This window comes from Apodemus sylvaticus, chromosome 10, assembly GCF_947179515.1.
Source record: "Apodemus sylvaticus chromosome 10, mApoSyl1.1, whole genome shotgun sequence".
Taxonomy (NCBI): domain Eukaryota; kingdom Metazoa; phylum Chordata; class Mammalia; order Rodentia; family Muridae; genus Apodemus; species Apodemus sylvaticus.
This window is the reverse complement of record NC_067481.1, coordinates 6,776,776-6,791,044: the sequence shown is the minus strand read 5'-3', so window position 1 is coordinate 6,791,044 and position 14,269 is coordinate 6,776,776. Positions and strand designations below refer to the sequence as shown.

Below are 14,269 nucleotides of genomic sequence, written 5' to 3'. Positions count from 1 at the left end.
AAAGGCCAGAGAGATGGCTCTGTGGTTAAGAGCTCTGGCTGCTCTTGCAAAGTAACTTATGTTCGATTCCCAGCACCCCCCCTAACAGCTTACAACATCCAGTTCCAGGTGCTCCAAAGCCCACTGAAGACACAGATGTAGAGTCAGGCAAAACACCCACACTCATAAAGTAAAATAATGATAATTTAATTTTTTTTTAAATTTTCAACTTCAAATTTGAGTGGAACCTCATCCCTGGCTGTAGAACCTGTGGATCCTCTGCTGTTTCCTGCTTTGGGCTCTCAAGCTGCCATGTCCTCTCTTCTCATTCACAGGTGCTACTCTCTCTTACTCAGCTGAAGGAAAGAGCTCAGCCATGGGAGTACAATGACAACTCAGGGTGTCTCCCTGGGCTGCCTCCCTTCCTCCCTCCCTGTCTTCATCCTCTCTATCTGAAGTCCATGGAAACTGATAAAGAGTAAGGTTTTCCTCACTGATGCCCTCCCTCTCTCCTGCATCAACTTCCCCTTTCTCCAAGGCCATCATTTTTTGCGCACAAAATGCCACATTATCATCTTGCATTTAAAACCTCTTCCCTCCAAATCTGACAGAGCAAAACGATGTTCTGTTTGAAAGTCGAACTTCAGAAAGGTTGCTGGATTTGGAGAGATGACTCAGCGGTTAAGGTCCTGAGTTCAGTTCCCAGTAACCACACTGTGGTGGCTCACAACCATCTATACTGGGATCCAGTGACCTCTTCTGGCATGCAGACACAATACTGTATACATAATAGATAAATAAATCTTTAGGGAAAGAAAGGAAAAGTTGCCCTGGGTTTGGGGATTTTGCTCAGTGGTCGAGTATCTGCCTAGCATGCACCAGGCCCTGGGCTTGGTCCTTAGCTCCAGAAAAAGAAAAGCAAAGCAGTCTGCTGCTGATTCGTGTCCTCAATTCTGTGTGTGTTTGCCTACATGTATGTGCACCTCATGTGTACTTTGTACCTACAGAGTGGAAGGCATCAGATCCCCTGGAAAGGGAGGTAGAGATGGTTGCAAGCCACTCACACCTGCTAACTGAACCCAGGTCCTCTGCAAGAGCAACAACTGCTCTTAACCACTGAGCCACCTCTCCAGCCCTCTGATGTTGTCACTCTGTCTCTTTCTTCAAGCTCTCTCTGATCTGAACTATCAAGATTTTTTTTTTGAACCCTATCAGGGTAATCAACAATCCCCACTGGGCCAAAGCAGGTGGCTCCTTTTCCATTCTCCTCTTAGGCATCCTCTGTAGTAAGACTACACAGCAGTGAGGGACCCTTGCTTCTAGGAATAAATTTCCATCTACAAAATGAAAGACTATCTACTATGTATAGTTGCCAAGAGCTTTAAATGAAACAATGTATCTAAAAATCCTTAAACAAGTTCTCAACCTGTGGGTCCCAACTCCTTTGTGGGCCCCATATGAGATATCCTGAATATTGATATTTACATTATGACTCATAAATGTAGTAAAATTATACTTATGAAATAGCAACAAAATTATGTTTTTGGTTTTTCTTTTTTCTTTCTTTTTTTTTTGGGGGGGGGGAGGTTGGATTTTGTTTTTTACGAGACAGGGTTTCTCTGTATAGCCCTGGATGTCCTGGAACTCACTCTGTAGACCAGACTGGCCTCAAACTCAGAAATCCTCCTGCCTCTGCCTCCCAGAGTACTGGGATTACAGGCATGTGCCACCACTGCCCGGCTAGGTTTTTGCGTTTTCAAGACACGGTTCCTCTGTGTAGCCCTAGCTGCCCTGGAACTCACTCTGTAGACCATGTGGAACTCTGAAATCCACCTGTGTCTACCTCCCAAATACTGGGGTTAAAGGTGTGTGGCACCACAACAAACAAGAAAATAATTTTGGGGCTGGAGAGATGGCTCAGCGATTAAGAGCACCGACTGCTCTTCTGAAGGTCCTGAGTTCAAATCCCAGCAACCACATGGTGGCTCACAATCATTCATAATGAGATCTGGTGCCCTCTTCTGGAGTATCTCAAGACAGCTACAGTGTACTTACATATAATAAATACATTACAAAAAAAAAGAATTTTAAGGTTAGGGTCACCACAGCAGGGAACTGCCCTAAAGGGTTGTAGCACGAGGAAGACTGAGACTCTGGTTTTCTCAATACTTAGGGAGAGAAGGCAGGGGAATCATTTGAGTCCAGGAGCCTGGGTAAAAGGACAAAGCATTGCCTTAAAGAAACAAAGCAGGGTTGGCAAGATGGTTCAGCAGGGAAAGGTGCCTGCCACCAAGCCTGACCACTGGGCTTTTTAATACCTGGGACACAAGTAAGTGACGGAAGCAGAGACTCAGCTCCTACAAGAGTCCTTTAACACATGCATCCACCTCCCTGCCCCCCCCCACATCACACACACACATACCACATACACACATACACACCACATACACACATGCACCATACATACACACAAACCATATACACACACACCACACACATACTATACACACTACAAACACCACACATACACACATGCATCATACACACCACACATACATACATACATACATACACACACACACACACACACACACCCTAGTGCTTACCATTTGAACCAGACTGATCTGGAGCTGACGGTCATCATCACGCCTCTGCCTCCCAAGCACTGGGATCACAGGGCTGCCCTGCCACACCCAGCCGAAGACCACTAACCTGGATACATCTTCACCATCCACCATCCAGGATATGTTCATGGAATACTTGCTAAACTCTGATTCCCACATAAACGCTGTGGTATAAGTCCACATGTAGGAGCCCATATACAGGGACACACACATAAAATAAATGTGATAAAAACCAAACTGAAAATGTACAGGAGGCAGAGGCAGGCGGATTTCTGACTTCAAGGCCAGCCTGGTCTACAGAGTGAGTTCCAGGACAGCCAGGGCTCTACAGAGAAATCCTGTCTCAAAAAACCAAAAATGCAAAAAACCAAAAAAAAATTTACAGGTGACAGCACAAACTTTTTTCTTAAACCTCAATCATCGGATGATTGCAAATAAAACAGTTACACAGTTTGCAGACTATCACTATTGTTGCTGCTATTTTGGTGCTGGGGATAGACCTAGAGCCTCCTGTGTGCACTCGTTTAGGATTACCCACTGAGCTTACACCTCTGTTCCAGTTTTCTTTAGAAAAAAAGCACTATTTATTTACAGTGTGTGTGGAGGTCAAAGGCCAAGTTGTGGGAGCTGCCTCTCTCTCCTTCTACCCTGTGGGTCCCAGGGATCAAACTCAGAGGGTCAAGCATGACTGTAAGTTCCTGTACCCCATGAGACACCTCACTGGGCACCCCATTCTTTCATTCTACTTTCTTTTTTTTCAAGATTTATTGTTATATATGAGTACACTGTAGCTGTCTTCAGAAACTCCAGAAGAGGGCATCAGATCCTATTACAGATGGTTGTGAGCCACCATGTGGTTGCTGGGATTTGAACTCAGGACCTTCAGAAGAGCAGTCAGTGCTTTAACCACTGAGCCATCTCTCCAGTCTCCTTTATTTTTTTCCTTATTCCTTGTCTCTTTTGCTGTTGTTTTTAGACACAGTATCACTAAATAGACCAGGCTGACCTAGCACACGGGTGGGGCGCACCTGCCTCCCAAGCACTGGGATTAGAGGCGTGTGCCACCATTCTCAGCTCCATTGTTTATTATTTTCCCATGTCTCTCTGAGAGGGCACAGTCCGCTGCCAACCCACAGCCAAGCAACCTGCTTCCAGCAGACAAACGACTCACATAAAACTCAGGACAGTCACTGCCAAGACCTGGAGTTAGGTCTCTCTCTCCCTCTCTCCCCCTCCCGCCTCCCCTTCTCCCTCCTCCCTCCCTCCTTCCTCCTCTCCGCTCTCCCTTCTCCTCCTCCCTTTCCCCCTCCCCCTCCCCCTCCCCCTCCCCCTCCCCCCTCCCCCTCCCTCCAGCTCCTCCAGACATGTAGGAACTGAAAGTTCATTCTCAGCACTGATGTGGAAACTGACATTCAGCTGACAAAGTGGTGTGCGGTATGGGGTGGTGCACACCTTTGATCCCAGCACTCAGGAGGCAGAGGCAGGTAGATCTGAGTTTGAGGCCAGCCTGGTCTACAGAGTGAGTCCAGGACAGCAAGTACTAGGAGGAATCCTGTCTCGAAAAGAAAGAAAAAAAAAAAAAGAAGAAGGAAGAACAAAAAATAAAAATAAAAATAACGAAAGAAAGATAAGGAAGAAACAAACAAAAATAATTTCTGCAAGTCTGTGGATGTCATAGTACATACCATTAATCCCAGCACTTGGGAGGCAGGAGCAGATGGATCTCTGTCAGTTCAAGGCCAGCCTGGTCTACGAGTGTTTCCGGACAGCTAGGGCTACCCTGTCTCAAAAAGAAAACAAACAAAAAAACCAAAGCAAACAAAAATGTCTTAAAGCACACTTCAGGTTTTCTTGTGGTCTTTTGTTTATTGAGTCAAACTCTCAGGAGGTCACCAAGGCTAGCCTCAAACTCATGATCCTCCTGACAGCCTCCCAAGTGCTGGGATGACAGGCATGTGTGGCCACACCTGGCAATACAGCCTTTGTCTGTCAGTGTTGAGGTCTGTAGGCGGGAAGCCATGAGAGTCTTCCAATCAGCTAAGTCCCCAGTCCCTCCAGCATTCCCGAGGAACAACTTCAAGATGCTTACTGTCCAGGACAGTTTTATGTCAACTTCATACAAGCTAGAGAAGAGAGAACGTAAACAAACAGATGGCTCGGGTTGGAGAGATGGCTCAGCGGTTAAGAGCACTGACGGCTCTTCCAAAGGTCCTGAGTTCAAATCCTGATTAACACATGATGGCTCACAGCCATTGTGGTGATGAGATCTGATGCCCTCTTCTGGGGTGTCTGAAGACAGCTACAGTGTACTTACATAGAATAAATAATTTTTTTTTTAAAAAGAAATGTCTCCATACAATTGCGCTGTAAGCAGGCCTGTAGGGCATCTTTCTTTCTCTCTTTTTATCTATTCTTTTTGTTGTTGTTGTTTTGTATTTGTTTCAAGACAAAGTTTCTTTGTGTTACCTTAGCTCTCCTGGAACTTGCTCCGTAGACCAGGCTGGTCTTGAACTCAAAGAGATCTGCCTGCCTCTCTCTGCCTCCAGCTGGGCATTTTCTTAATTCACGATTGATGGCGAAGAAACCAGCTCAGTGAGGTGCCACGCCTGGGCTAGGGGTCCTTTCTATAAGAAAACATGGAGAGCAAGCCAGTAAGCAGCCCCCATAGAAACCCTAAGACATCATCAATTAGAGTGTAGTGAGGGATACAATCTGTCCGAACACGGAATTTTCACCTGTCTGGGCAATCGGGACAGTTCCCTTTGTTGCCGGTAGATGTCCCTCTAGACCAGGCGGGCAGGAGCGGCCTTGGCGGTTGTAAAGCTAACTAACTGTAAAGGAATGCTGCTCTTTGGCTCCAAAAATGGATTTGACCTCGCTGCTGGGACTTGCGGCTCTTCGAGTGCCAGGAAACAGTGCTTGCCAGGTCCCAGCCACGGAGGACGGAGGAAATATCCAGTTGCATCCCATGCAATGGAAATCCGATTTCCCTGGAACCAAAACAGAAACAGGATGAACAGGCCCCTCCCCTCTCACCTCAGAATCTTTGTTCCCCACAGTTTCAATACTTGGCGGTTCCTAAAGAACAGAACTAATGTTTTCCCCACTTGTTTAATAAGCCCCACGGCTGCATTTTCCCTGCCTGCTTGAGTGAATGAAACACAGCTTTGTTTGGTCTTTCTGGCTTTCGGGCCCAGAGCAGGGTCTCAGTCATTACAGGGTCTAGAAACCGCAGTGGCAAGATGTACGCCTATTGCCCTTTTCTTTCTCTGTCTGACATTTTTTTTGGTTTTTGGTTTTTCGAGACAGGGTTTCTCTGTATAGCCCTGGCTGTCCTGGAACTCACTCTGTAGACCAGGCTGGCCTCGAACTCAGAAATCCGCCTGCCTCTGCCTTCTAGGGTGCTGGGATTACAGGCGTGTGCTGCTGCCACTGCCCTGCTCATTCTCTTAAGAAAAGTTTCTATATATGTATCCATACACACAGGCATATGTCTATACAAACTGGCCTCAAATTTGTAGTTTGCCTTGGTGGAAGTGGTTGCTGTCTGGCAGGGTCTCACGTAATCCAGCATGACATCACACTCACTACGTGGTACGAGGAGTTGACTTTGAACTTCCCATCCCCCTGCCTCTACCTCCCAAGACCTGGGATCACAGGTTCGTACCACCATGACTAGTGCCCTTTTCTCTGGCAAGGATTTTCAGTGTCTGAAGGTTTTATTCCAAAATGAAATAATACACATTATGATGTTCATTTAGGATGTCACCCTGACGCAATAGAATGAAATAATTCATATTATGATGTTCTTAGATTATAATAATGATGTTCGTATTATAAGTTCTTTAAAAAGCTGTTCCTGTCCTCCCCCTGTAGCTTGGTTGGTAGGATGTTTGCCTGGTTTTGATCGCCAGCACCACACGTGAACCTAGCCATAGTGGTGCATGCCTATAATCCCAGCACCCAGGAGGTAGACAGGGAGGATCAGAAGCTCACGGCCATCCTTGGTTATGTAACTGGTTTAAGGGCCAGCCTGGAATACATAGATCCTTGACCACAAAAAAGTGAGGGGCCTCAATTAAAAAAAAAAATAGCACCAGGGGCTAGAGAGATGGCTCAGCAGTTAAGAGCACTGACTGTTCTTCCGAAGGTCCTGAGTTCAAATCCCAACAATCACATGGTGGCTCACAACCATCCATAATGAGATCTTCTCATTCTGGGGTATCTGAAGACAGCGACAGTGTGCTTACATATAATAAATAAATAAATCTTTAAAAAAAATAGCATCATTATTATTACAAGTAGGTCACGACAGGGACATGGCCAGTCAGGACCCTAAGGAAACTGAGCAACCTGGATCAGGCTGTCGCTAGGACTCACACCTGCCTGAGCAGCTCCATCACAGAGCCTGAGGTGACATAAGGAAAGCCAATCCCTTGGTGGTAACAGACATGATTTGTTGGCTGAGCTTTCTATAAAATATGGCTAGCGGCTTGAATTAGCAGCTAGAACGTCAAGTCCATTCCGTCTGCCTATGACCATCGCTATGGCTACAGAACCATTAAAGGAGAGAACTAACTATAGCAGGCTCTAGTGTGGGTGTATTTTTAAAAGTTTTTTCAAAGATTTATTTATTGTTATATCTAAGTACACTGTAGCTGTCTTCAGACACACCAGAAGAGGTTGTCAGATCTCATTACAGATGTTTGTGAGCCACCATGTGGTTGCTGGGATTTGAACTCAGGACCTTTGGAAGAGCAGTCAGTGCTTTTAGCCACTGAACCATCTCTCCAGGCCCTATTTTTGGCTTATGTGCATTCCTGAGGCCTTCAGCATGCAGAAGAGCACATTGGATCCCCTGGAGTGACAGACTGGAGTTACTGACAGTTGTGAGCCACCAGGTGAGTTCTGGGACCAAAACCCAGATCCTCCGCAAAGCAGCAAGGTTTCTTAACTGCTGAACTTAAAGGCTCCTTTTCACCAGCTTATTTTCTTTTAACCCTTGAGAGTCTCACAGTGTAGCCCTGACTGGTCTGAAAGTTATTATATAGATGAGGCTGCCTGAAAACTCACAAACATCCACCTGCAACTGACTCTTAAGAGCGTTGGGATTAGGGACTGGAGAGATGGCTCAGCGGTTGGGATCACTGGCTGCTCTTCTGAAGGTCCTGAGTTCAAATCCCAGTTCCACAATAGTGGCTCACAGCCATTGTGATGAGATCTGATGCCCTCTTCTGGAGTGTCTGAAAGACAGCTACAGTAGACTCACATATGATAATAAGTAATCTTAAAAAAAGTTTTTAAATAGAGGGTTGGGATTAAAGGCCCAGTACCTTGTTCAGCCTGTTTGTTTTTGTTTTGTTTGTAGGTCTGTTTCATCTGAAAATAAGCTAGAGGTAGGTATGGTGATAGAGGGATAGAGGCAGGGGGATTAGGAATTCAACATCACAGCCGGAGGTGGGGGCACACGCCTGTAATCCCAGCACTCTGGGAGGCAGAGGCAGGTGGATTTCTGAGTTCGAGGCCAGCCTGGTCTACAGAGTGAGTTCCAGGACAGCCGGGGCTATACAGAGAAACCCTGTCTCGAAAAAACCAAATCCCCCAAAAAAAAAAAAAAAAAAAAAAAAAAGGGAATTCAACAACAAGGTAAATTGAAGGCCTGGCTGAGCTACATAACACCTTTCACCTTTGCTTCAAACACAAAAACAATAGCAAGCTTGCTTACCTATCAGCTCCGAGGCTTTATGCTATTCTAACCCTCCAGTTTTTATCTAGCTGAATATTTCAGGTATCTTAGGAGCCTCCACAAACCTTTGGAAATTCAGGAATCCCCTCTCCATTCTGCCTCAGTTTGCAAGGGTGGAGCAGTTTGCCCCAGAGTTTTGCTGGCAGTTTTTCTGCAGCTACAAACCAAGCGGCTCTCAGATGTTTGGCTCTGCGTAAGAAATGGAGATCCTCTCATATATTAACACGAACATTAGATTTCTGGGATAATTAAATCTCTAAGTATCACGAGCTGAAATCAATATAAATACTAGAACTGCCTGGCAACCTGAAGGGACAGAATTAGTCAGCCTGATATTTACGTATGTCAGATGGGGATAACCTTTCCCTTTATATAGCTTATATATACACAAGCAAAGATGCACCAGGCAGCTTCCTTCTACACATGGAGGATGAAAGATGTGAGATCTACAGTCCATGTCTGCAGCCAATGAGGTCTCCAGGTTCCTTTCCTCATGGGGGCCTGGTATGCCATGGCTACAAGCAGAGACCTCCTTGGTACTGTTGGTACCCTATTGCCTGAGTTGCCCCTAAGGGAACTTGGAGACTTCAATGAATGTTTAGCTCTCTGATCACAATGCTGTCCTAATTTAGATTCTAGACAGGTATTCAGGGTCTTTGGGAGGCTCCGGGGCATGGTGGTTGGGCCAGGTCATCACATCTATCTCCACTAAGCTGAAGACTAAGGAATGTAAGACTGAGATCTTTTGCAGATCCAAGTTCAAGTTCTCTGGCCACCAGAATATCCATCTCTCAAAGAACCGAGGCTTTTCCAAGTTTAATGTATATGAAGTTGAAGACTCGGGAGCTGAGAAGCAGTTCGACTATCCTATGGACGAGTGGTAGCCCTGCACTTCAGAGGGCTTCCACTGTGCTGAGTCCCACATGCCACCAAGCCATGTTCACTAATAAATTTCACATCTAGTCTGCAAAGGAAGAGCACATGATCCTGAAATTCCGTCATTCAGGATGCTGCATCAGGAGGATTACTGCAAGCTTGAGGTTGGCCTGGGATGTATAATGTGATGTTTTAGATTTATTCATTTTATGTGTGAGTGTGTTTTGTCCATGTGTCTGTGCATCACCTGCTTGCTTGGTGTCTGCAGAGGTGAGAAGAGGCGCCAGACCTCCTGGAACTAACATTACAGATGGAGCTGGGTGCTGGCGCACCTGGGGGAGGGGGGTGGGGAGGCAGGTGGATCTCTGAGTCCGAGGTCAGCTTGTTCTATCAAGCAAGTTCCAGGACAGTCAAGAGTATACAGAGAATCCTGTTTCAAAACAACAACAAATGAGGGAAGGAAGGAAGGAAGGAAGGAAGGGAGGGAGAGAAGGAGGGAGGGAGGGAGGAAGGAAGGAAGGAAGGAAGGAAGGAAGGAAGGAAGGAAGGAAGGAAAGAACTTACAGATGGTTGTGAACCACCATGTGTGCCCTAGAAACTGAATCCAGATCCTCTGCAAGAGCAACAAGTGCTCTTAACCACTGAGCATTCTGACCTGTGCCAATGAAGCTAGAGTGTGTGCATGTGTATGTGTGTGTGTGTGTGTGTGTGATATGCTATAAGGTGTAACTCCGTGATAGAACATTTGTCTAGAATGCATGAGATTCTGGAGAAAAGGAGGAAAGAAAGAAGGAAGGAGAGAGAGCTATGGAGGAGGAGAGGCCTGATCCATGGGAGTTAGTTAGGAGTTAGACATGGCCGTCAATGAAGGACAGAAGAACTGGATGGGATTTCCTTCAGCATTAAAGGGAAAGGGTGCTCTGGGGAGATAGCTCGCCTATTAAAAAGAGCTTGCCACACAAAAAAAGAAGACCTAGGTTTGGATCACATATAAAAATCCAGGCAAGGGCTCTCTCCACCAGGTCACCACTGTCATGGACACGAGTCACAGGCAACCCATCAAGCTGGCTAGGGTAGCCAAAGCGCTGGGCAGGACCGGTTCGCAGGACAGTGCACACAGGTGCAAGTGGAACGACACCAGCTGCTCTATCATCCAAAATGTCAACGGCCCCGATCCAGAGGGTGATGTGCTCACCCTTATTGGAGTCAGGAAGGGAAGCTCAGAGGCGGTGCTGACCTTGCTGTTGGGTCCTGGATATCCACCACTTAGCCCATTGGAATGACCTGCAACTGTTAAATAAAGCATTTGTATTAATTCTTGTCTAGGAAAAAAAATCCAGGCAAGGAACTGCGCACCTATCACCTCATACCTGGAGAGGCAGGGACAGGAAGAGCCTGGAGGCTACTTGCTGGTTAACAAGGCCAGCCCAATTGCACTCAAGTGGCTCAAAGACTCAGTGTCTCAAAAAGGTGGAGAGCAACCTGAAAAAGGCATTGACCAGTGTCTTGGTGCACGCCTTCAATTCCAGCTCAGGAGGCAAAGGCAGTGAGTGGGAGCTCTGTGAGTTCAAGGCCAGCCTGGTCTACATAGGGAATTCCAGAACAGAAAGAAAGGGAGAAAGGGGGCATTTAGCATTAACCTGTGGCTTACATGTACACACACACATGAATAAATGCACAAAGCTTTAACCAGCATGTACATGTATAAGTAGTTGATAAAGAGGATCAGCACTCGTTCTTTTTCTGTTTGGCTTTGTTTTTGAGACAGGATCTCTCTATATAGCCCTGGCTGTCCTGGACCTCACTTTGTAGACCAGGCTGTCCTCAAACTCAGAGATCTTCCTGTCTCTGTATCCCAAGTGCTAAGATTAAAGGTGTGTGCCACTACTGCCCAGCCTATTTCTTATTGGGAACTAGACATAATCTACCTTAGTGGGTCAGGACAACTCTAAATAGGTGTTTTAGTCAAGGTTTCTTTTTGCACAAACATGACCAAGAAGCAGGTTGGGGAGGAAAGGGTTTATTCAGCTTACACTTCCATGTTGCTGTTCATCACCAATGGAAGTCAGAACTGGAACTCAAGCAGGTCAGGAAGCAGGAGCTGATGCAGAGGCCATGGAGGGATGTTCCTTACTGGCTTGCTTCCCCTGGCTTGCTCAGCTTGCTTTCTTATAGAACCCAAGACTACCAGCCCAGGGATGGCACCACCCACAGTGGCCTCCTCCCTTGATCACTAATTGAGAAAATGCCCCACAGCTGGATCTCATGGAGGCACTTCCTCAAGGGAGGCTCCTTTTTCTGGGATAACTCCAGCTTGTGTCAAGTTGACACAAAACCAGCCAGTACAATTGGGCTCTTGTCAACTTGACACACAAACACATTAAGCCTCAACACATACTTTCTCATTAATCCCCAAGATCTAAAAAGCTTTAAAAGTCCCACAGTCTTTGCACATTCTTGGATATTACATTTTTCTTTTTTTTCTTTTTTTTTTTTTAAGATTTTTTTTTTTTTTATGTAAGTACACCGTAGGTGTCTTCAGACACTCCAGAGGAGGGAGTCAGATCCCATGACAGATGGTTGTGAGCCACCATGTGGTTGCTGGGATTTGAACTCAGGACCTTCGGAAGAGCAGTCGGTGAGTGCTCTTAACCACTGAGCCATCTCTCCAGCCTCCCCCCTTTTTTTTGTTTTGTTTTGGTTTTTCGAGACAGGGTTTCTCTGTATAGCCCTGGCTGTCCTGGAACTCACTCTGTAGACCAGGCTGGCCTCAAACTCAGAAATCTGCCTGCCTCTGGACCTCCCAGAGTGCTGGGATTACAGGCATGCGCCATCACTGCCCAGTGATATTAGATTTTCAATCCCTTTAAAATATCCAATCTCTTTTAAAATTCAAAGTCTTTTTACAACTAAAATTCTCAGCTAGGGCCTGGAGCGATGGATCAGCAGTTAAGAGCACTGGCTGCTCTTCCAGAGGTCCTGAGTTCAATTCCCAGCAACTACATGGTGGCTCACAACCATCTGTAATGGGATCTGATGCCGTCTTCTGGTGTGTCTGAAGAGAGCAATGGTGTATTCATATATAAATACATCTTTTTTTAAAAAAAGTCTCAGCTATTCCTGCACCTCTGCTCCATGCCCCGTGGTCTCCACTGTGCGCCATGTATGGCATTGTCTCAGACATAGTAACGGGTTCAAAGCGGGGATCCGATGAGTTGTCTCCGAGTTTTTCAGCAACGGCCTCTTCATCAAGAGCAGCTCTGCCTCAGTAGCCAATAGAAATAATAGCAAGAAGTTCAAATGTGACAACAGGAGCTCCTTCCAGAGTCATCCATGTCTGCAAGCTACCCAGTTATGTCACCGAGGGCGAGGTCATCTCCCTGGGGCTGCCCTTTGGAAGGTTACCATCCTCCTTATGCTGAAGGGGAAGAACTAGGCCTTCATTGAAATGAACCCATCGGAGGCTGCCAATACTCTGGTTAATTACTACACGTCAGTGTCTATATCCAGTTTTCCAACCACAAAGAGCTCAGAAGCGATAGCTCGCCCAACCAGGCACATGCCCAGGCAGCCAGCCCTGCAGGCCGCAAACTCCCTCCAGTCTGGAAACCTGGCCTTGGCAGCTTCCACTGCCCAGTGCTCAGGATCGTTGTGGAAAACATTTTCTACCCTGTGACGCCGGACGTGTGGCACAGTCCTGAAGATCGTCACATTCACCAAGAACAACCAGTTCCAGGCGCTCCTGCGGGATGCTAACCTTGTGAGCACACAACGCGCCAAGCTGGCCCTGGATGGCCAGAACATCTACAATGCCTGCTGCACACTGCGCACTGACTTCTCCATGGTCACCAGTCTCAACGTCAAATACAACAATGATAAGAGGCAAGATTACACTCCTCCTGGCCTGCTCTCTGGAGACAGCCAGCCTTCACTGGACTAGACCTTGGCAGCAGCCTTTGGCCTCTCTGTCCCTAATATCCATGGAGCCCTGACTCCCTGGCCTTTCTATCTGCTGCTGATGCTATGGCTGTGCTGGCCACATTGCTATCCCAGGGCTGGCAGGCGCTGGGAATTCCGTCCTTTTGGTCAGCAACCTGAGCCCTGAGAGGGTCACACCCCAAAGCCTCTTTATTCTCTTCGGTGTCTACGGTAATGTGCTACGGGCTAAGATTCTGTTCAATAAGGAGAATGCGCTTGTGCAGATGGCAGACGGCAGCCAGGCCCAACTGGACATGAGCCACCCGAATGGTTACAAGCTTCATAGGATGTCGGTGCCCAGAGTGTGCAGCTGCCTCACAAGGGACAGGAGGACCAGGGCCTGACCAAGGGCTACGGCAACTCACCACACCACTTCAAGAAACCAGGCTCCAAGAACTTCCAGAACATCTTTCCACCATCAGCTACCCTGAACCTCTCCAACATCCCGCCCTCTGTGCCAGAGGATGACCTCAAGGGCCTCTTCTCCAGCAATGGTGGTGTGGTCAAAGGCTTCATGTTCTTCCAGAAGGACTGCAAGATGGCTCTGATCCAGATGGACTCCGTGCAGGAGGAAGGCAGGTGCTGATGGAACTGCACAACCATGACCTGGGCAAGACCCACCACCTACAAGTGTCCTTCTCCAAGTCTACCATCTGGGTGCCTGTGGGCCGGCGTCAGCTTTCACCATTCCAGAAAAAAAAGCAACTGAAGTGACCTTACAGACCAGAGATTTTTATTTTAAAGAGATATCAGTTTCCTGTTGTTTTTTTTAAATTAAATCTAGCCCCCTTTGCTGTGATGGGAAATGGCTTGGGCCATAGAGGCCCAGTCAGTCCCTGCACCATGACTGGAGGGGCTCAGGCATGAGGCCAAAGCAGTGCTCCAAACACAGCCACTTTCTGTGCCTTATAAACCAGCATGCCTCACGGCCGCATGCCCACCCTCTAAGGCCACCAGTTGTCTTTAGACCTGCAGGTGAGCCGGGTGGTCTATACATAGGCTCTGTGCCAGAGCTGGGGCCACTCCCCTACACCCTTAGTGACACGATTCTCCCATGCCCCTGGCC

At 47.1% G+C, this 14,269-nt stretch overlaps 1 non-coding gene and 1 pseudogene across 1 annotated transcript; both read left to right on the top strand.

Annotated features, from left to right (window-relative positions):
- The first annotated feature begins 8,808 nt into the window (after positions 1 to 8,808).
- On the top strand, positions 8,809 to 8,939 carry LOC127695660 (small nucleolar RNA SNORA70). Its single transcript, XR_007980035.1, has one exon. It is a non-coding gene; the product is annotated as a small nucleolar RNA SNORA70 (small nucleolar RNA).
- A 3,447-nt stretch (positions 8,940 to 12,386) lies between these two features.
- LOC127693529 (polypyrimidine tract-binding protein 1-like) lies at positions 12,387 to 13,917 on the top strand (annotated as a pseudogene).
- The last annotated feature ends 352 nt before the right edge of the window (positions 13,918 to 14,269 follow it).